Below are 24,030 nucleotides of genomic sequence, written 5' to 3'. Positions count from 1 at the left end.
CTTTCAAGTGTCTGATCGGTGTCCACCATCAACAATTAGATCTGAACTTGACACATGTACTGGGGTAATATGCAATCGAAGTGGCCGTATTCACAAGCTCACGGAGATTGACTGAAGCAGCATTTATCTACTTCCGCTTATGCAAAGCAAAAGCGTTTCGAAGGCTACCTGGCGTAACTTTAGGCTCCGTCTAAGACTTATGAAACAAACACATCAATCAATGACAATTTTTTCTCCCCAGTGGAGTCGCCAATATGTTAGTGCTTGAAATTTCACCTAAGGCTGAAAAAGGTAAACTCCAAGGCAACATCAAACCACTTAGCCTCGTAGCTAGCCCTACGGGGCAAGAGAGGGCTCTCTCCGGTCTATCTCGGTAAATATATTCAACGGGTGAGATAACCAATAAGGAAACACTGATTTTAGGCTAGTAAACTGATAAAAAGGTTTGATTTGGGATTTTTTAGGTTTTTAGTGGAAAATCGGGGAAAGGAAATTTTGGGTGCGGGGATTGGACACAGTTTTTGCAGGGGGTTCTTTGGGGCAAGGTAGGAGACTGCATTTATGCCTTTGAATTAAGTGAATGGATAGGAATGACCGGTGAGGGGCTAAAGAGAGCAAGAAACTTTCAAGGGTTCTCTTTAGACAGATGAAAGCATAAATATTAAGCAAACTTAAAAGCAGAGCATGGCAATCATGAATTCTACTTTAACACTTTATTTGCCTAATTTCAGAAGAAAAAGAAAGAGGATGAATCACATAACACACTTACAAGTACAAAGAGAAACACACCATCAATACATGTAACCACAGGAATCCCAAAAAGGACTGCAAAACCCTGGTCTTTCTTCCTTTGCCAAAATTGCAAAGATACAATGAGTAATACAATAGAGCTTTCTCCCTCAAGAGTCCAACCTATCCAACCTCTGAAAATGACAAAGAAAATACATAATATAGGCAAGCTAACACCTTTTCTTTCCTCTAGGGGTCGAGCTCATCCTTCTAGGAGCTGTTTAAACCAATTTTAAACTGAGCACTAAAATCTAGGCAGTCAAAACAACTTGCATCTATAAGCTAGGAAATCAATTCATTCATTAAATTTTTGCCTATCTCATGAATGAATCTTGTAGAATAGGTAAATAAGTGTCATGTCAACATGAAAATACATTAATTACATCAAAGAGGGTGAAAAACCCCATCACAAGTCAAAACTGGTCAAATCTGGGCGAATTCCTGAGCTGTAGATGAAAAATTGTGAAAATTGCCCAACAGGTCGCGCCCTAATCCTGAACGGGTCACGCTACTTTGGAGCTGATTTTGAGGTACTTCCAGGTGTCAAAATGAGGAAAAGGTGGACTTTTTGGAAAGGTTTGGATGTATACTTTCCAACCCAAGTGGAATGTTTGAATTTGGTGGTCATTTGCCCCTCCAAAATTGCAATCTCCCAAGACTGCTTCCTGTGTGTCAAAAAGGTGGCAGAAAGTCATTTTTTGCTTTTTTTTTTACTTTCTGGAGGCCCAAAACTTGGTGAAATTTCTTGGCAATGGCTGAGCAAGTGTATCTTTGCATGAAAAATCCAAAAATGCTGAGTTTTCCCAAAAAGGAGTTGCCCAACGAAAAGGTCGCGCGCGACGCGCGACCCGTTGGTGGAGAAAACCTGTTTTTTGCCCAAAAATTCACAAGTGACCAAAAATGCTCAAATTTTTTTGAAATTTGTGCTGGAGATAAGTCATTTAGTATCATGCTCCTTCAAGGAAGCCTCAGCCAAGATGTGGAGGGGATCGGGCCTTTTCCTTCGTTTTAGTGCTTTGGCCAGCAACCTCTCCAAATGAGCATTGACCTGGAGAAGCATAGCCTCTCGAGAGATAAAATCCTCCCATGGGATACCCTGTTGTTTTGACTATTTAAATGCTGCTCCAAGGGGACAAAAACACAAGGGATATGTTAGGGAGGGGGACTTTTGAAGGGATTTAGGGAAAATACATATGAAAGGGGAATTTAGGGAAGCAATTATGAAACATATACCATCACATAATCATATTTTGTAGGGGTTTCATAGGAGGTAGGGTTTAGGGAATTTGATATTTTGGTAAGGAGATTAGGTGAAAACGACAAGGGAGGTGGTAATGGGATGTGGGGAAAAAATGTAAGTGAAAGGGATAACCTTCAGAGCAGCAAAACAAAACCCTAGCTTTACTTGCACTTTGACATTTTTAAACAAAATACATATAAACTTCTCCTTTCAAATTGATGGCATTAAAACACATTTTCATGCTCATGCAAGCTTTAGCAAGCAATAAAACTTGATGATTAGAGGCCTACCTGCAATCTTGAAGAAGTTTGGGGTTGTTTGGCAGTTTACAGGCAATTGTTTGTCGATGAATTCCCAATAGGTTGCGCCAGTGTATTTTCCCAACTGGTAAGACCCCCCTGACAGGTCGCGCTTGCCCAACAGGTCGCGCGCTTTTGCAGGAGATTTTTGGAAGCCTTCTTAGTGTCAAAATCAAGTGCAGGATAGCTCGTTAGAAATGTATTTGAGTCTAATTTCCAACCCAACTAGAATTTTTCAATTTGGAGTTCATTTGCCCTGTCAAAAATCAAATCTCCCAAGACTGGTCAAAACGTGCCAAATGAGGCTGCCTCAAGGAAGAGTGTTGTTGCAGTCAACTTTTGAATGCCTTCCTCAACCCCAAATTGAGCTCATGATAGCTCATTGAATGATATTTGTGTTTAGTTATCATTTTACCCATCAAGCAAATCACTTGGCCAACCAAGCTAGGAGAAAACTTGATTTTCCCAAGGTCTCTTCAAAGGAGTCTTTGATTCTCCCGAGGCAACGGTATTCTTGACATTTCTCTCCAACCATGACACCGGTGCAAAAAGTGAAGGAGGTTTTTCTTCTTTGGCACGTTTTGGACAAAAACCTCTCTTAGTTTCCCAAAATTCATCTTGGATTGCTCTGAAACATCTTTTGAGTGAAACTTATCCCGATGTGTGAAACAAGGAATTTCGTGGAAATGAAGCGAAATGAAGGGGAGAAGGGGCTTCTAAATTCTTGGGGAAATTTTTGGAGGTAGGGAGGGATGTTAGGAAGCTGGGGAATGTGGAATCATGGAGATTGAGTGAGGGGAAGGGATCCAAAAGGGCAAAACACATGCCCAACCTAGAAAATTGCCAGGTTGTAGCTAGAAACTAGGGTTTGTGGGAAAATGAGGAATTTGGGGGATCTCAGTGATGGGAAGCATTTGGTAAGGTACTTTAAGGATATGGGAAGGTGTATGAACATCTGGATACAAGTTTTGCCGATGATTTGACCGTCCAAGAGAAATTGGCTTCAAAACCCTAGGAGAGGGAAATGACCTTTCCTGGGCACAACTGAAGCATGAACAAGGTGTAAAATGACTCATTTGACACTGAAATGATAATGAAAACCCTATGAATGATGATAGACTCAGCTGAATAGTGACATAGATTGGCATTTGGGCAATTTTAGAAGGAGTGAAAGCAAACCTTGGACCTAATGCCTAGTGACCAAATTTTGCTTGAAGACTCACTGAAATGACAAAATTTGACCTTGACACTTCAAAATCACTTTGTAAGAGCATATTTGATCACTGGAGGAAGGATGGAAAGACTGACACTAACAGGTACCAAAGCCTTGGTCCATCACCTTGAAAGATGCCTTTCGTCCAGCTGACAAGGTTCCCCTGTCTCGCATAGGACCTGTGGGTTTTTCACATGCGCAAAGGAAAGAAACCTCCAACAACTACTTTCAGATCCAAATCTCTCAACCTACAGGCAGAACCATCCTGCAATGGGTCAGTTCTTCAGATTTGGTGCTGGATCTCAAATTGGATCTAGATCGGCGGATTGGGATCCCTTCAGGACTTCAGAGACTTCTCTTTCAAGGTAAACAACTTGAAGACCTTCTTCCCCTCTCTTCTTATAGCATTACCAGAAACAACTCTTTGGTGTTATCCTTTCGTTTGAGAGGAGGGGCAGTGGGACAGTCTTCCTCTGCTCCTCCTTTCTCTTTCTCTTACAAAGATGCAGTTCACTCTAACACCCCCAAACCCCTGGAAGGCCATAAACCTAAGACTTTTCTGGTTGGCCAAGAAGGAGCCTTCAATCTGAAGCGTTCCTAAAGACCATATCTTGGGTGTGAACCTTCCTTACATCCAGGGGACCACATATAGGATTGCGAGGGTTCTGAGGAAGTACGATGTGCCCGCTACTTTTAGACCTCTCCACACTATCCGTAGCTCCCTCAGGTCTGTGAAGGACCCTATTGACCCTAAGGACATGAAGGGCGTCTATGTCATTCCCTGTTCCTGTGGGACCCCTTATATTGGTGAGACTGGTCGCTCTATCAATCAATGGATTAGCGAGCATTCGGCTGACTTAAGACATGGTAGGACCAAGTCCTCAGCCCTGGCTGAGCATGTGGGGAAGACGATGCATCATGTTTGTATAGAAGATGCTCAAGTCATTGCCAAAGTTGCGCAGTTTCACCATCGCAAATTTAGAGAGGCCCTGGAGATTGAGAAAAGGCCGGTTAATCTTAATAGGGATGATGGCTGGAAGATTAGCAGTTGCTGGGTCCCAGCCTTGTCTTCCTAGCCTCCTCATTCCCCTTTTGTTGGGTCTTAGGGTTTCTGTATTCCCTCTCCTCAAGTTCTGTTTTTGGCGGGTTTGTCATGGAGTGCTTGAGTTAGTAATATGTTGTTAAGTAATTTCGGGCTATTTATTGTATTAACCTTATCCTAGGGGGTAAATTTAAATTAGATTAGATTCTTTGCATTGATTTTTAATTTCCTTTAACTGATTTCCTATATATTGAATTAATAAAAAACCCCCTTTTTTAAACCTTATATGTAATAACATAGTTAATTTTAATAAAAATTTTCAAATATTGATTATTTGATGAATATAAATTACTAAATTAATTATAAGAGGTTTAAATGATAAACAAGAAATTATTAGAAATATATGATATAACATTGAGTTAATGGATATACCATTATTAATAAACATGGACTTTAATTATGGTATTTACAAAATAATTGTTTAACTATAATACTATTTAATAATATTAGAATTATAAATTAGTAAGTAAATAGAGATTATTTAATAAACATAAATTATTATATAGAACTTATTATTTGAATTACGAATGGGCCATTACATTTAAATAATTAATAAAAATGATTTATTTTAGAGGAGATCTATTTTACCATTGGACCCTTAAATTTAAACAGTTATTATTAATACACAGTTACCTATTGTAACTATATAATAGTAATTTAATACTATTTATTTGTATTTAAATAATTAGAGAATAATAATAAATATAGGTTACATAAAGATATAATTTATTAATGACCATTATATTTAGTTTACCATTATTTAGTTTACCTTAATTTATTAATGACCATTATATCTAGTTTACCTTTGGACCCTTAGATTTAAACAATTATTATTAAATAAATACACAGTTACCTATTGTAACTAAATTCTAAGAATAATAGTAATTTAATAATTTGGGGATAATAATAAATATAGGTTTTTTAATAAATATGAAGATATAATTTAGTAATGACCATTATAAATTATATAATTAGGGGTTTGACTATGATCATCGGGTCAAAGTTAGCCGTTGCAATATAGCTATTGGAGTCTCTGCACACTCTATTTAATCAAGCTAAGCCAGATTAGTCCTTCAACTTGTCCTGACGATGAACCACACTAGTTGGTTCGAAACGCGTCGACAAAAGAGTGATTATGTGATTTTGCCGAAGATTATCTAAACAATGTTATGGATCACAGAAGTCTAAATTCATTAAGATAGAGGAAGTTCCCTCTGTTGAAATCACCCATCAAGGTCTTGCTAACCAACTTCAAGAATTTGCAGAAAGAGCCATCATTTGCAGATTTAATGGAATGTGGCCACGTTCTTAGGATCTCTATGCATGGATCCATGCAAAATGGACTCATCATTGTGTTGGGCCTCCAAATTAACCTTAATTTTCACTCCATTTTCACCTTTTATCCTCATTTTGTCATCTCATTTCACCATATTATCATTACATAACCCTATATTTCCATTACCATATGAGTTTATATTCTCATTTTCCAAAGTTATTAATTTCATGTATTTAGAGTGAATTTATGATTAAAAGTTAGAAAAATAACATGTATTTGCTTATACCTAAAAGTGGCTTGAGTTTGATGACAAGTGTAGATCATTTGGAAGCTTCCAAGGCACCCTTCTGTGGCCTCCCAAGATCAAATTCGAATTTCAACTCAAGAGATGGACCATATTCCAAGGAGAAAGATCATGGAGATTTTGATGTGTCATGGGATTTGTTTCTAGTATTTAGGGATAAGTTGAGACAAGTGTGGGTCTAGTAGATATTTAAGGGATCTACATTTATTGAGTAGATATCCCTAATTCATGTATAAATAAGAGGAGCATCCTCCAAATCAGGTAATGAAGGAGGAGGAGGGAGAGAAAACAATTATCAGTTATTCATTAGCACCAAATTTATGATTGTTCATTCAACATGAATAATATCATTTTCTCCAAATCATGAGTTATGAGTGTTGTTTGATTCTTAAGGTGTGATAGTTGTTCATGTGTGCTCATTGAGGAATGGAAGGATCCCCATACTGAGATAAGTGCACTTTGTTGTAAAGTAATGTTGTGAATATACTAATTTTAATTATGATGTTCATCTTATTTCTTTCTTGTAAATACATGTAGATAATTTTAGTATGAATTCATGATATGGCCATGTTTTGTTGTGTGAAGGTTGATCTCCTTTCAATAGCTAGTTTTGATTTGAGAAGGAAAACTAGGAACTCCTAAGTTAGGAGTCTCTTCTCCATGAGCTAGATTAAATTGAAATAAGATTTACTTTCTCTTATGCTTTCCTAGATTACATTTATGTGAATATTGATTCCCTTTCAGTATCTAGAGAAATCAAGTCCTCCTAAGTTAGGAGACTCTTCTCCATTAAGAACTGAACTGAAAACAATATTTACTTGCTTTCATTTACATGCTTTCTTTCCTGCTTTCTTAGGTGTTTGGCAATGTTATTATAGAAAGATGGTAGAAGGACAACCAGGACTCTTGAACAAGAGACTCTTCTCTATCTTCTAAAGTAAAATAATTCCATTGATCAAACATTATTTTTATGCTTTCATAGAATAGATCTGATAGTTTAGATTTGTAATATGCATTTCCATTCTAAACAAACTTCTTACACCTGTTTCATCTAAGGTCCCATATATATTGGGTTGCTTCTAAGTTTACGATTCCCCGGATTGATAAATTAAATGATAGGGATTTAGCAGACAACTAAATCGCCCAACATTTTGGCGCCGTTGCTGGGGAAAGCAAACTTAGATGTAAGCTAGTTAAGAAGATTGTTTAGGAAGAATTTTTATTTAGGATGATTTAGGGTTAATTGCATTTAGGAATTTTCATTTAAGTTTATTATCATATAGAAAACATAGAAATAGAACGCAAATCAAAAACCCCCCCCATTAAAAAAAACAAAAACACAATAAAGATCCATATGTATATATGGAAAAATGATGAGTATAAGTTTGGAACAACTCGCTCAGATCCTAGCAAATGTTAGGATCTCCTCTTCTTGCGAAGAAGAGATCTTGACAGCAGCCAAAAGCTTAACTACTCCTCTAGAAGAAAACAATGAATTAACATTTGAAGAATCATCCTGTATATCTGACGATGAACCATTGTTTGAACAGGAGAATGAGGAGGACGAAGAGAAGTTGCAGCATGATCTGAATGAGAATGGAAATCACGCCTATGAAAGCCTTATCGACAAGTGGTTTCGATGGTTTCAAACAAGTACGAGGTTAGATCGATTTTGTTTTTATTTCATTAGATCATACTCACAAAAACTAGATTCGATCATCCTTGTATATTATCATTTTAAAATTGCGAAATTGAAACTGAATATATTTTTACTACTATTAGGTGAATGGTTACATTGGAAATTTAATTACACGTAATAGTTTGTAATTTTCAATTACCATAGAGTAGGTAGGATCATATTTTCAGTTTGAATAAGTATGCTCTCCTCCTGCGTCTTTGTACGATCTCGAGGATCAGAAAGTAGCATGTTTATAAATGTTTTCAGGGTAGCAATATACTTGTCTCCATTTGCTTAAAAAAAAATCATCTTAAATCAATAAAAAAAATCCTAAGTTTTTTTAGGGTTAGAATAAAATTTTAATTAAAAAAAAAAAGATTTTGATTTAAAAAAATTAATTTCTTTTATTTATAAAAGAATTGATTTTAATAAAAAATAGAATAAAATAAAATTCTTTAGAAATAAATTTAATTTTTTATAAAAATAAATTTAGAAAATTTTTAGTTTTCATTTTTAATTTAAAAAAAAAAAAACAAAAATCAATTTAAAAAAAAAAATTGATTTTCACATAAAATTTCTTAGGAATAAATTTAATTTCTTTTTACTTTTATTTATTTATTTTGATAGTACCTAGGAATAGAATTTATTTATTTTAAGTTAAAAAAAAAAAAAAAAAAAAAAAATTTGGTTTACTAATTTAAAAAAAAAAAAACAAATAAATCAATGTTTTTTTAGTTAGAAAAAAGATCAAGAAATAAATCAAATTAAAAAATTATTTTTCTTAATAATAAATCAAATTAAATTTCTTTTTAGAAATTTTAATTTAAAAAAATTAAAAAAAATTAATTTTTTTTTTAACAAAAAAAAAAATACAACCATTTTAGTTTAAAAAAAAAACAATTTTAATTTAGTTAAAAAAAAAAAACAAAAAAAAATTAATGTAACATAAAAATTAAAAAAAATATATATATATATATTAAATAAAATTTCATTTTTTTTTTATTTTTAACACAGCAACATAAATAAGAAAAAAAAAAAAAAAAAAACCCTACATATATATAAAATATAAAAAATAATAAAGGATGGGAAAGAACTTCTGAGGACCTGAAACAAGAGCAAGATGATGTTGCTAAATGTTTGAAAAGGGTGATCTTGCTGTAAAAAAAACCATGAATACACATGAATGCAATTTGTCAGATAAGTAAGCTGCAGGAAAAAGGACCCAAGAACATTTGACATTCTTCTAATACACAAAGAACGGGTCTCCAACTGCATTTTAGTTAACTGCATGAAGGGGAAAATGTGGGAAAGCCAAACAAAAAGGCCATCTACATCTGCCAGTTGCTAAGGCTCGCTGGACACTTTACTCTTGGACTACACATACATTTTGGAGTATTTCTGGAACTTGCTAGCGGCCACCATGCGGCTTCTATTTCTTCTATAGAGGCAGAACACACTGCTTATGTTCAGCGTACAATGTACAGATCATTGGCACAGATTATTGGATGTGAAATCGCATATCTACATCTAGCCAGAAGAAGCTGATTTGCCTCGGTGCCACTCTTGATGATAGAACCAACAGCTTCCACATTGCTCCTCTCAAGTTTCCGTTGTACTCCAGCAGCAGTCGCTTTCATCATACATTCCTGAAGAATTTTTTCCATACAACTGTGCCCTGTTGCCAATGATGTTGTATCCTCCACATAGAAATTTTCAGCTTGCTTCATGTATAACTACCACTGGTTTTGAATATCAGATGCATCATGTCGCATACCCAACATCCCATGTTGCAACTCACGTGTTTTATTGACAGCATTTTCACGTAGATTTTGCACTGCAGACTGTACCAATTCTGATTTTCGAGCTGTCGAAGCCCCTAGCATTTTAGGTTGTCTCATATTTGGATTGAAGGTTGTTAGTCACACCGACATCCAAGGCACATATGACACAACTTCCGAGAATCATTGACATGCGCTGCCACGCAGTGGTAGTTCAAGATTTTTAGGCACCACATAGGTTTTTTCTTATTCCTATGTTGAAAAAAAAATGGCGACAAATGGCCTCAGCCAGGATCAGTCGGCAAATGGCTATGATGGATAGAGACAAAATAGTAAAACAACTCCGAGATATGCGATATCATTCTAACCACCCTCCTGGGAATGGGAAATTACAAACAGGTGGATCGAGTTGTTCTATTTATCAGTGATTATGCTTGCTGCTGGGTCTTCTACTTACGGGTCTTGCTGCTGGTCCTCCTGCTGAAGTCTCTGCCCATGCCTATTCTGATGCCGGTGCCTATGCTACTGCTTGAGGATCTGGAACTTTAAGAAGTGATCTCCCTGAGATCTTCCTGAGAACGAGCTCGAGAGAAGATTAGGCAGCGGCAGGATTTATCACCATGAAGAGATTTCGATTTTGAAACTCAGTATATGGAGTCTGATGTTATTGTACCAGACTTGGCTTGCGATTAGGAAGAGTATTCTGGCCATGTCGGTGGAAGCATCGGCCGGCGTTCTCAGAAATCACTTAATGACCAGAAGCAACCAGTCTCGCCCCCAGTGTGAACGTTTTGTGTTCTACCTGTGCACAGCTTCGGTGGGTGAACAGCAAAATAAGAGAAGGGATTGAATTCACTTTTGAGTCGAGAACGTAGGAGATTTAGTTGAAACAAAAGGAGAGGCAGGTGCACTCAAAGTCCGATTATTTCCTGTTCCAAATATCGTGCGGACAGCACCAGTAGAAGCATAATAAGGAAAATCAGTTTCCTGCTTAGCGACATATGAATCCAAAATTCCTTCTCCGGAGAACGAACAGACCGACGGAGAATTTCAATACACCAGGTTGCAGGAATAATAAAAGAAGTGCATGCCCATGATCCTTTACGATATGTTGGTGACATGTTATTTACGCCTACACAGAGTTTGTCAAGCTGCGGGTGTGTATACAATGTCGAATACTAGAGCGAGATTGTATGTGTGTAACGCCTGCGTGAATGACTTCCTGGCGATTCTACTCCATTTTCCCTGCAACTCCATCAACTAGAGTTTTTATATTAAAACCCTCCTTAGAAAGATTATGCATGAGATCAGTCAACTCTCGAGAGAATTCCTGTGATTCAAGACCCGTTGATTTCACAGTCAGTTCTGTAAAATCTACTTCTGACGATAGTTCTCGTCTTCCTCACCTGCAAATTCCATGCTTCCTGCAGAGGTTGATCTTGGTGACTCAGTTTCGGCTGTCTCATATCTCACAAGGTAGTAGGAAGGTGATATTGCAGTACTTGAGCCGTGAAATTGGTTCTTCCAAGTGCGTTCAGGTTCCCAAGGATTTTCTGGTGGTCTGCGTGGGACGTGCGGAAGAGAGCCAGCACTTCTGGATTCCTGTGCTGCATTTCAACGATCCTCTATTTGCAGAACTTCTGAAAGAGGTGGAGGACGAATATGGATTTGATCACCAAGGGGTCATCAATATTCCCTGTGATGTCTCTGATTTTCAAAACCTGCAGAAACTCATTAGCACAAAACACAAAGGTCAAACGAGGTAATTGTTTTGGTTTCAATTAGTTTAAATTTACTTTTTCTTAGATTTAGAATTTTTATCTAATGATTTTTGAATTTATAATTTTCATTTATTCCCATATGGATTTAGTTTTAGTTTATTGTTAATATTAATTTAATTTAGTTGGATCATTATACATTTTCATTTTTTTTAGATTTAATTAATAAATAATTATTTTAGTAGAAAAAAAACAAAAAAACAAATTAATAAATAAAAATTCCAATAAAAAAAATTTCAAAAAAAAATATAATACTAAAAAAAATCAAAAAAATAAAAAAATAAAAAACAATACATCAACAAAAATTCCAAAAAAAATAAAAAATGCAAAACATTTATTTTTTTATTTTTTTAACAATCCAAAACAAATTTAAAAAAAAAAATCAAAATAATTAAAAAAAATAATCAAAGCACTTAAAAATAAAAATTCAAACAATTCACCAAAAAAATAAAAAAATAAAAAAACATTTGTCTTTTTTTAACAATCCTACGTAATTTTTAATTAAAAAAAAATAAAAAAATCAAAGCCATTAAAAAATATTGGAACAATTCAAAAAAAATAAAAAAAAATTGCAAATGGAAATTTCTTAACAACTCGAAACATTCTATGCTACTTGTCTTGTTGGAGTGAGGAACTAGCGCACAAAGGCAACAGGTAAAAAAATCATTTCATTTTATTTTGTTGCTAGCATTTATACTTGTATTTTATGTTTTTCAAAAAGCTCTAACAATTTTTATGCAAGATTTGAACTGAGCTTTGACAGTTGCGCGATGATCCAAGTCCATGAAGATGTGATTTCGAGAAATCACATTCATTATTGAAGCTTGAAGGAGTTAATTAAAAATGTCGTGACATTTGTGGCTACAGAGAAACCTTTTGCGTCATGATATGTTACCCACACTTCTCTTGCAAAGCCTCATCAGTCATCCATGTTAAAGTCCATTGATTCATTGACTTATCCATTATGACTTCATACATGTCTACTTTTCTGAGTCGCATACATTTTTGCCTACCATTCAGTTCATCTTTTTGCCTCATGAATAAACCATCCATATCTCTACGTTGCCTTTCTTTCCTTGCCATAAAATAACATCTTGTATCTATAGTCCTACCAATCATTTGTACGAACTCGCGTTGACTGATGTGGGATTCCTTAAGGCCCACCTTTCAACAAGTCTTGACCCATCGACCTCAGCACCTTATCTGGGATAAAGACTAGAGTCACTATTAGTACCTTGAGGCTTGCATGCCCTAATGGCAAGTCTTCTCGCCAACTAACAATGGGAATACATTAATGTCCCTTGTTTGTTGGATCTTGCAAGTGGCTCGACATCAGCTCATTCATTCGCACTTCGCAAGATGTACTTGGGTACCTTGGCACTCATTGACATTAATGGTGAGTTTGCCTCGCATTGGTTAACGACACTCATCAATGGTCAGTAATCCAATGACTTCTTTCCATGTTCGACATCGAGACATTCATTCACATGGAAAGAATTGTGCCACGATATGGGACGAGATGAAGACTATATGACTCATGAGCAGATTACTTTGGAACAGTTTCAGTAGCAGTAATAAAGGATCTACATTCTCGACTTCATCCATCATATATGCAACCAAGACACAGATCACATTCTTGTATTCTTCATTCCATGATTCAACAACAGGAGCTACACATTTCTACATATGCACAGTTTGTCCACTCAGGGAAGTAAAGGTATGTTCTTTCCTAGCTTTTTATCATACAATTCCTTTAATACTAAAATTATAATTTTTGGAAAATGTTTCACCATGTTCATATTCACATCCATATTCCATTATCACCCTCCATATGTCATATATATATCCTTTCTACACATATCATTCTAACCAACATACTTTTTCCAACCAACTACTATTGCATTATGATTCAAATGTTACATGTTTTGCAAATAATGATCAAAGAAAGAAAGGTTGATTAAATGTTTTCAAAGTCTTTTGATGCAACACAAAAACAATGAAAGTATTGTTACACAAGAACCAATACTAAGCAAATTTTGGTTGTTATACAAGAACCAACCAAAATAATATGTTGCAATCGATTAAAAGTTTTCAAAGTCTTTTGATGCAACACAAAACAATGAAAGTATTGTTACACAAGAACCAATACTAAACAAATTTTGGTTGTCACACAAGAACCAACCAAAATAATATGTTGCAAGCAAATGTTTTTAAGAGAGAAGACTTTGCAAAAAGGAACAAAGTTGTTAAAAAGAAAATTACGTGAAGTTAAAAAATCGACATCAGCCAGAGTTCATGTAAAAGCAAGACAATTCAAAAGATCAAATCACGGTCAATGCAATAGATTGCATGAGGACATGCAATAACTTAAGTTGGGGAGTATGTTGGGCCTCCAAATTAACCTTAATTTTCACTCCATTTTCACCTTTTATCCTCATTTTGTCATCTCATTTCACCATATTATCATTACATAACCCTATATTTCCATTACCATATGAGTTTATATTCTCATTTTCCAAAGTTATTAATTTCATGTATTTAGAGTGAATTTATGATTAAAAGTTAGAAAAATAACATGTATTTGCTTATACCTAAAAGTGGCTTGATTTTGATGACAAGTGTAGATCATTTGGAAGCTTCCAAGGCACCCTTCTGTGGCCTCCCAAGATCAAATTCGAATTTCAACTCAAGAGGTGGACCATATTCCAAGGAGAAAGATCATGGAGATTTTGATGTGTCATGGGATTTGTTTCTAGTATTTAGGGATAAGTTGAGACAAGTGTGGGTCTAGTAGATATTTAAGGGATCTACATTTATTGAGTAGATATCCCTAATTCATGTATAAATAAGAGGAGCATCCTCCAAATCAGGTAATGAAGGAGGAGGAGGGAGAGAAAACAATTATCAGTTATTCATTAGCACCAAATTTATGATTGTTCATTCAACATGAATAATATCATTTTCTCCAAATCATGAGTTATGAGTGTTGTTTGATTCTTAAGGTGTGATAGTTGTTCATGTGTGCTCATTGAGGAATGGAAGGATCCCCATACTGAGATAAGTGCACTTTGTTGTAAAGTAATGTTGTGAATATACTAATTTTAATTATGATGTTCATCTTATTTCTTTCTTGTAAATACTTGTAGATAATTTTAGTATGAATTCATGATATGGCCATGTTTTGTTGTGTGAAGGTTGATCTCCTTTCAATAGCTAGTTTTGATGTGAGAAGGAAAACTAGGAACTCCTAAGTTAGGAGTCTCTTCTCCATGAGCTAGATTAAATTGAAATAAGATTTACTTTCTCTTATGCTTTCCTAGATTACATTTATGTGAATATTGATTCCCTTTCAGTATCTAGAGAAATCAAGTCCTCCTAAGTTAGGAGACTCTTCTCCATTAAGAACTGAACTGAAAACAATATTTACTTGCTTTCGTTTACATGCTTTCTTTCCTGCTTTCTTAGGTGTTTGGCAATGTTATTATAGAAAGATGGTAGAAGGACAACCAGGACTCTTGAACAAGAGACTCTTCTCTATCTTCTAAAGTAAAATAATTCCATTGATCAAACATTATTTTTATGCTTTCATAGAATAGATCTGATAGTTTAGATTTGTAATATGCATTTACATTCTAAACAAACTTCTTACACCTGTTTCATCTAAGGTCCCATATATATTGGTTTGCTTCTAAGTTTACGATTCCCCGGATTGATAAATTAAATGATAGGGATTTAGCAGACAACTAGATCGCCCAACACATTGTAAGATCAATTTTTGTTCAAAAGGATACTTCATTCTTCTATTTGATAACAGTAACCATTATGAAAAGGCTTTAGAAGAAGGCCCTTGGTTCATGGGAACTGTAGGGCTCTTCCTAACTCCTTGGTTCCCAGATTTTGATCCAGCAACTGTAGTCATTACCAAGACACCTGCTTGGATCAGGCTTCCAAACTTAACTGCCCACTTATGGCATATTGTAATCTATAAAGCTATAGGCAACACCTTGGGCAGTTTCATTATGGGAGATTTATGGCGGGAAAACAATGGTCTCTACACATATGCCAGAATATGTGTGGAATTAGATTTGAGCAAAGGACTTCCAGACCAAATCAATCTCAAGATAAACAACTTTGTCTGGACCCAGACACTGGATTACAAAAGTACGGCATTCCGTTGCTTCCATTGCCACCAATCAGGGCATCTGAAGAACTCCTGCCCATCTCTCCCAGTGAAAAAAGAAAATGGATAATCTCTCCAAGCCCAAGTCCAAACAATGGGCTCCTTGCTCTCCTCCTCCATTCGTGGATTTTGAATCCTCTGGCTCTGAAGATGAAGGTAGTGATGCAGATTTGGATCAAGCCCCTCATTCCATGATCCCCTCCACTGATGGTCCGGCGCATATCTCCGATTCAACCACAGCCCAGAAGCGCATCCATTTGACCTCCTCCTCTAATTCAGAAAAGGAGGGACCCCTGGAGGAGATCCCCAATCTTCAAGTTGTTATTGCTCATTCACCCCAGGAGGGATGGGTCGAAGTCAAAAAAAGGAAAGGGAAAAACCTTTGTGTTGAGGCTTCTACCCATTCTAGGTAGAAGTCAGGCTTTTTGCTTCCAGTCATATGTTTTAGCTTCTTGCTTGTTTCACTCCTTCACCGGAACCGAGGTTGATAGTCCTATCATTTCCGGTTGCTAGCTTTCTGTCTCTCTTGTTTGTATCTTCTTGTACCATATTTTTTATTAATAGAATTAGTCCATTACAGAGAAAAAAAATATAAATCAACTCTGTATATCATTCTATAATTATTAAATAAAATTATTTATAATAATTTTGAACAACTTCTATAATTAATATAAACCAGTTATATATATCATATATGCTTTTGTATGAACTATTTTTAATCTTAGGATTATATATATATATATATGTATATATATAAGGGGCCAAAGCTTCTCTATTACATGTTACATTTCATTACAATTGTAAGAGAAAAAATGATATTACTCCTTGCAAGACCAAAATTCATTACAAGTGCACGAGCAAAATTGAAATTATTTCCTGAAGTGGGAAGTGATGGAGATGGATTCCAATCCTATAGAAACATCTCATACTTTGATGTTGTGGCGAGGATGGACAGGTTTTCCAAAAGTTTTGACTGCAAGTGATCTACATAGAAAGTTCACTCAACTAATCATTCCAAAAACTTCTACCCAGAGATTTCTGAAGCATTTCACTGCAATGCAATAGCAAGAGATCACTCAAGGTGTTGGAATGGAGGTTTTGGTACATGATACAGATTATGATCATGGCCGCAATAGAAATCATGGGGCAACAACTCGATTTCTATTCAAGCAATGGCTAAGAAGTTGCCAATCTTTCGTCTTCACAAAGGGTTGGAATGATTATGCAAAAAGAAAGGGTTTGAGGGTAAATGATGTTGTCATATTCTGGTGGGACACTGATGTTTCTATGTTTTCCATCACATATTTGAGATCAAATGGCTATGGAAGACCACGTGAAATAGAAATAGGAGCAGCAATGCAAGCTGAAGAAGATGATGCAGATATTGTACCAGGCACTATCAACAATATTGGAACTTAAAATGATAGCAGAGAATCAAAGAAAAGACAAATGGAAACATGGAAGGTGAAGAAGAGCCAACAAAACAAAAGGCACAACAGTGGCAGCAGCAGCTCAGTTCAAAAATATAACGCTAGACCGTAATTGTTAGGATGCACACGGTAGAAGTTTTTTTTTTTTTCAATTTTTCAATTAAAATTTATTTTACTTGTTCGGATGGACCCATTTTTTTTTTTCAATTTATCAATTAAATTTATTTTACTGAACGTAATTGTTCAAACGGACCCAATTTTTTTAATTTCAATTTATCGGTTAAATTTATTTGAATTTCAATTATTTTCATAATTGTTGGATTTCTTCACATAATAGCGTGGTGTAAAGTGCGCTCTTACTATTTTTTGGCATATCGAATTTTGAGAATTATTTTTTCGGTGTAGTGCAATATTTTCATATTATGGAATTCTGAGAGCTATTTTTTTAAGTGTAATATTATTATGGCGTATCGAATTCTGAGAATTAGTTTTTCAGTGTAGTGCAATATTGTCATATTATGGATTTCTAAGAGTTATTTTTTGAAGTGTAATATTATTATTGTGTCATTCACAGGAGACACACTTTAGAGTTGAGTTGAGTAGTAGTACTGAAGAGAAATTTAAAATTAGGTTGTGTTGAGTAGTATGGAAAAGATATTGTAAAGTTCTGTTATTATTGTGTCATTCAAGGGAGATACACTTTAGAGTTGAGTAGCAGTATTGCAGAGAAATTTAAAATTATGTTATGTTGAGTAGTATGGAAGAGATATTGTAAAGTTATGTTATATTGAGTAGTATGAAAGAAATGTTACAAGATGTTGTATGATTATTTCATTTTTTTGTATATATTTTGACAAAATTAAATTACATAAAAATAAAATTAATATATAATAAAATTAATAATTATATTATCTATAAAAATCAAAATAACTCTATTTTAAACATTTTTACTTCTTCAAAAATAAAATGAAGAAAAATAAAATTAATTCTTTTTTAGGTTAAAACCACACTGCATTCAGTAATGTTATTGGTTGTACAACCTAGGCAGATATCTTAAATGTCATCCAACTCACCGTTAGGGTTGAAGATAGCCCATGCCATGGATGATAGTTTTCGGGTACTTCGGCAAGCACCATCGATGAAACCAACATGAGGAGTTGTAGACATCTGCAAAGCAATAAAAGCATAGTAAACAGGAAAGTTGTTCGAAAACTATCACACAAAACCATGCTGTACAAAAATGTATCACACACTAATGTACATAAGTAACCATGAAAGATATCCTAAGCATAGTACTTTTTGAGGTAAAGCCCATTTCCGGGCTTATCGAGAGGATTTCCTTCGTAATCAATAAGCTCATAGGCTTCTTTTTGCAAAACACATTTTACAATATAGGGCCCATGCCATGTAGGTTCAAACTTGCTTGTCCCCAGCTTATCATTAGCTTGGTCATATAGCAAGACCAAATCACCCTCAGAGAAAGCGCGAGGGGAGACAGATTGATCGAAATGGGATTTGACCCATTTATTTTTTGCTTCGATGACCAAGGCAACGAGATGGCAATTTCAACAACTAACTCAAGAAAAGGAATCTCACATTCGATCGACAATGTTGCTTTCAGACCATAGACCAGCTGGAATGGTGTGAACCCAATTGCATCTTTGGTTGAAGTTCGTTAGGTCCATAAAGCTGAAAAAATCATGAGATGCCAATTTGACTTGTGCATCCCAATAGTACGCTGAAGTATGGTGACCAAAACCTTGTTCATAGCTTCAGCTTGGCCATTGGCCTGAGTGTAATATGGGGTTGAGCCATCGTGGCACAAGCCCAATGCAGATGTCAGTTTTTCCATCATGTAATCTCTGAATTGGGAGCCATGGTCCGTGACAATGGCTTGGGGTACACCGAACCTAGAAATAACATGGTTAAAAAGGAATTGAACCATTGTCTTACCACCTGCCAAATATGTAGGCATCACTTCAGCCCATTTCGTGAAATAATCCACAGCGATGATAATATAGCCATGCCCCCCTGCCGAATGAGGCCTACATGTCATATAATCGATGCCCCATTTGGCAAAGGAACCAATGGTAATGACGAGGTGTAGGTGAGTAGGTGGGGCGCACATCTTGCGTTGGTAGATTTGGGATTTGTGACACTTGCGAACAACAAGAATGAAATCTTTGAAGATAGACAGCCAGAAATAACCAATGTGAAGGATTTTTTGAGTTGTAGCATAACTAGACATATGACCACCACATGCCCCCAAGTGGCAATCATTGAGAGCTCTTTCAACTTCCATGATTGTGACACATCAGTGAAGGATGGAATTGACGTCAGCATGGTATAAAGTATCGCCAATAATACGGGAGGGTTGGGAATGATGTCGAATCCTTCAACGATCATCCTTGGTCAACACAGTCTGGAACATGGAGGTTTGGAGATACACAATGATATCATCGTACCATGGATCAAGGGTGCTAATAAGGAAAAGGGTCTCATCTGAGAGTTGTTCATCTGCACCCATAGGGAGAGATTTGGCAGGAAGGGAACAAATCAATTCAGCGAAAACAAGTGACTTCTTAGATTTGGCTATAGTGAAGACCAAATTGAATTCTTGCAGGATAATGATCCATTTAGAATACTTGCCCCCTAGTAACTGACGGGTCAAGATATAGTTCATAGGGTTGCATTCAGAAATCATTGTAGTCATACGTAAAAGAATATAGTGTTGAAAATGTTGAACAACCTAAAAGACAGCCAAAGCAAACTTCTCGACATGTGCATAATGTGTTTCAGTGTCGAGGAGATTCTGACTAAGGTAGTAGATCACAGGTTCACCACATTCTTCATCATCTTGAACCAACACCATAGCAATGGTGCTAGGGGCTCCGGCTACATAAAGGAAGTAATATCGATAATAGTCCGGTGGATGCAACAAAGGAGAATTTATGAGGACGGCCTTAAGATCATCAAAATATTTTTGGCCACCTCGTCCCATGCAAAGGGCATTCCTTGTTTGAAAAATTAGGTAAATCTTGTAGCTAGCCCGACATAGTTTGGTATAAAATGACAAAGAAATTTGGCCTTTCCTTGTAGGCTCTAGAGTTGGCGTAGTTAAGATGGAGGGGGTAAATTTAAAATGGTCTCGAATTTTAACAGATCCAGCCGAATTCCGTCGTTGGAGATGATGAAGCCGAGGAGTCGTCGTGATTCCATGCAGAAAACACATTTGTGTGGATTTAACTGAATGTTATAGAGTCTGCAACATAGAAAAATCTGCCGAAGATGGTCTGGTTGGTCTTGGCACTTACGAGAATGGGCAGGAAGGTCATCCAAGTAAGGCTAGACAATGTTGTGAATATCATGAAACACATAGGACATTACCCATTGAAATTTGGCTCCAACATTTTTTAGGCCGAAAGGGAGCTTCTTATACATGAACGTACCCCATGGGCAAATAAAGGCTATCTTCTCTTGGTCAGCCAGTTCGATATTGATCTGGTCATAACCAAAAAAATCATCCATAAAGGAAAAGATCTCACTCCTCACACATTCATAAATGATTTGATCAATGAAGGGAGTAGGATAGTTGTCTTTAGGATAGGTATGATTAAGATCTCGATAAACCACGCAAACGTGGATCATGCCTTATTTTTTAGTCACTGGGACAATATTGGACACCCAGTCTGTAAGGGGGATGGGATAGATGAATCCAGCTTTGAGAAGCTTTTCAACTTCACCCTTAATAGCAGCGGCTTTCCTAGGGTGCACCGGGCGAAGTCGCTGCCGAATGAGCTTTGCGTGCGGATACGTTGGTATTTCATGCACCACAATGCTAGGATTGATGCCAGGAATTTATTTGTAAGACCATGCAAGCACATCATGAAATTCCTAAAATAGATGAGTATATGTCTTGATCTCATCTGGAGAACAAGATACCCAAATATGAACATGCTCAACACACTGGGTTTGATAGAAATGTCAATTGGTATCGTTTGGGTAATATTACCCAAATTTCCATCCGACCATACTTCATGAGTAATAGTCGGTGGTGGAAATGGAGAGGAGGACTCTTCGAAAGTAGTAGACATGACCGTCAGGCGAGGCATGAACGAGGAGCGATGATGGGTATCAATCAATGGCAGTTCCTCAAGAGACATGAATTCCATGATAGCTTCATCGGAGAGGAAGGTCTTGGCTAAGGGATCAGATGATTCCAAAGTTCCAAGCCAAGGGGATTGGGAATACATATCGAGAGAGGTCTGCGGCATATGAGAATCAGAGGACGCTGAGTTTGAAGCCGAAAAAATTTCCATGCGATTGACTTCACTGGGACTAAGCAGCATGACCTCACCCCAAACATCAACAAGATCTGGTGCAGGTATGACCGAGGGATCAGATTTGATCGAGACCATGTTGACAAAGGCAACATGAGGAGGTGGGAGTCGAAAAATTCTCATTAAGGCAGAATATTTGAAAATTCTCACCCCCACACTCTCATAGGGAGTAACAGAGTGCTTGACGTACAAAACGTTTCCAGCTAAGGAGGAAGAAGCAAAGAAATACAACTGGTCGATAGTGAAAATATTCCCTTGATGGGGAAAACGGATCACACGAAACAAAGAGGAGGCCACGACATGCATGGCATGAGTCCAACTTTGGCCAAGTAGAAGATTATAATTAAGATTGGAGTCAGCAATCTCTACTTTGACTTGCACTGTCTTGCCTTCCAGGGTGATGGCATGGTTAGGTAAGACACCGAAGGGTTGTGAATCACACCCATCGAAAGCTTTGAAAGTTTTCGAAGATTGGTTCAATGCAGGGGAACCAATAGCCTTCCAACATGCAGTTGACAAGATGCAAGTGGAAGCACCTTCATCTATGATAGTGCAGTGGATGGTCTTCTTGTTAATGATTACCTGAATAAGAAAGGCAATTTGATGAGGGAGCCATGGAACATGGTTCTCGAGATCGAAACAAATCAAATTAGAATCGGTGGAACCGATGCCCTCGATAGCCAATAGCAAATATTTCCACTGTGATGGGCAACTTTTGAGTACCTCGAGAGACAACATGGCTGATGGTGCCTGAGCCAAATCCTCAACAATACTATAGTGTTGAGTAGCTTGGGCATTGCGATTATATGAGGATTTTTGCAGCACACCTCAAGAGGGTGCCCACATAGCAGAATCGGGGTTAGGGTGCTCAATTTGTAGAGGGCCAAAATTCGGGGTGGAAGAAGAAGGAGCAACTTCTTTTTATTTCATAGCTTCTGAAGTTGGAGTTTGATAATCTTTCGATCTAGTAGCCACATTAATGGGCATGCTCATCATGAACACTTGAGATGCAGAGGAAGTAGATTGGGGTTGGTCTACCATTTGAGTATGGTTAGATGAAAATGGCTCTTTAATGACAGTAGGGGTCCCTTTGAGCAAGTGACTAACTTTGGATCATCGTGGACAATCCTTAGTATAGTGATCCTCCTCACAAATGAGGTAGGGATACTTACATTTCCGTTGTGAAGATTCGTGAGTAGATGATATGGGAGGATCCTATTTCGGGGAATCGACTTTAGCTTTAGCTTTGCCTTTATTTTTCCTTTCGAGGATTTGTCCGCTGTGGTATATTGGACAGCATGGACCTCTGAAGTTTTATCAAGGCCTAGCAGATTTTTAGATGAACTATTAGGAGCAGCATTCAAGACTGACTTCTGTTTGGAAGAAGTTTTAAAGGGGGTCTAGGATATTGAACCAATAACTCCATCAATGGGAGGAACAACTGGTGACTTTGATGCTACAGGATCGGATGATGGCCACGGAGCATTGGGTAACAATTCATATAAGGTGCCACATAGAGAGTAAACCAGATCCAAGTACTAGGCACGGGTAATGGCTTGCTCTTTAGTGATGCATCCACCCATATCTATATCGCGAGCAATTGGGGCCACGAGCGATTTGATAAACCATTCAGTGAGCAACTAATCAACTATCTCAAACATGATCAGGTGACATCTACATCTCCATTCATGGATATGATCAAAGATGTGTGTCACAGTGTCTTTCTTAAGCGATGTGAGGAAATAGGTGGTAGTTTCATAACGAACTGACAGCTGAAAATGCATGAGGAAAGCCATGGCTAATGAATTGTAGTCATGGAAAGTACTTCGAGGTAGCTCAATGTACCGTTTCGTTGCGGCACTCGTGAGGGTTCTTTGGAAAAGATGAATACTAATGGAATCATCCACGTATGAGTTCGACGAGCACTAGAGGTGACATGTCATCACATGGGCCTGAGGATCTTCTTTAACTTTTCCATTGAACTTTGAGCAATCACTTGGTATTTTGGATGGCACCGGAGACCAATATGGTGAAAGAAGGATCAGATCATTCGTAAGACGTGATATGTCTAGCAACTCAAGTGTAGCCAAGAAAGGTAATTGAGTGTTAAAAGGCATGGGAGGTCGATAAGCGGGCCCATAGGGAGGAGCATATCCCTGCTGGTAAGGGTTTTGGCCCCACAATTGAGTCTCCAATTTGTGGTGAATTAAAATTATAAGTGCGGACATGAACGAATTCCTCTAGCCCGATAATGGGTCTAGCCACAACAGATACATTCTAGGGAAGATTTCCTTAGATTAGAATCAATCAAGAGGGTCTACATCTTGGTCACTTATCCTACTTGGTGATGTCCTCGCCTACTCACTCCAGCAATCTCTCACTTCCTTCTTCAAGTTCCTGAAACAAGTAAACAACAACAACACACAAACATAATAATAGACAAATTGCAATTCAACCTACTTAACGAGTCAAGAAGCATTAAGACACAAATATGTAATCTTACAAAACATGTAGGAAATCAATCGATAGTTGCATATATTAACATCAAAGAGAGATTACAATAATTTGTCTTGACGTCGTAGTCTTCCTCTGACAAGACTGGGTTCCCACACACTTCTTCTAT

The sequence above is a fragment of the Pinus tabuliformis genome, chromosome 3_1 (assembly GCF_031772625.1).
Source record: "Pinus tabuliformis cultivar Carrire ecotype Pingquan chromosome 3_1, CPIR1, whole genome shotgun sequence".
In the NCBI taxonomy this organism is placed as follows: domain Eukaryota; kingdom Viridiplantae; phylum Streptophyta; class Pinopsida; order Pinales; family Pinaceae; genus Pinus; species Pinus tabuliformis.
Note: the sequence above shows the minus strand (reverse complement) of the source record.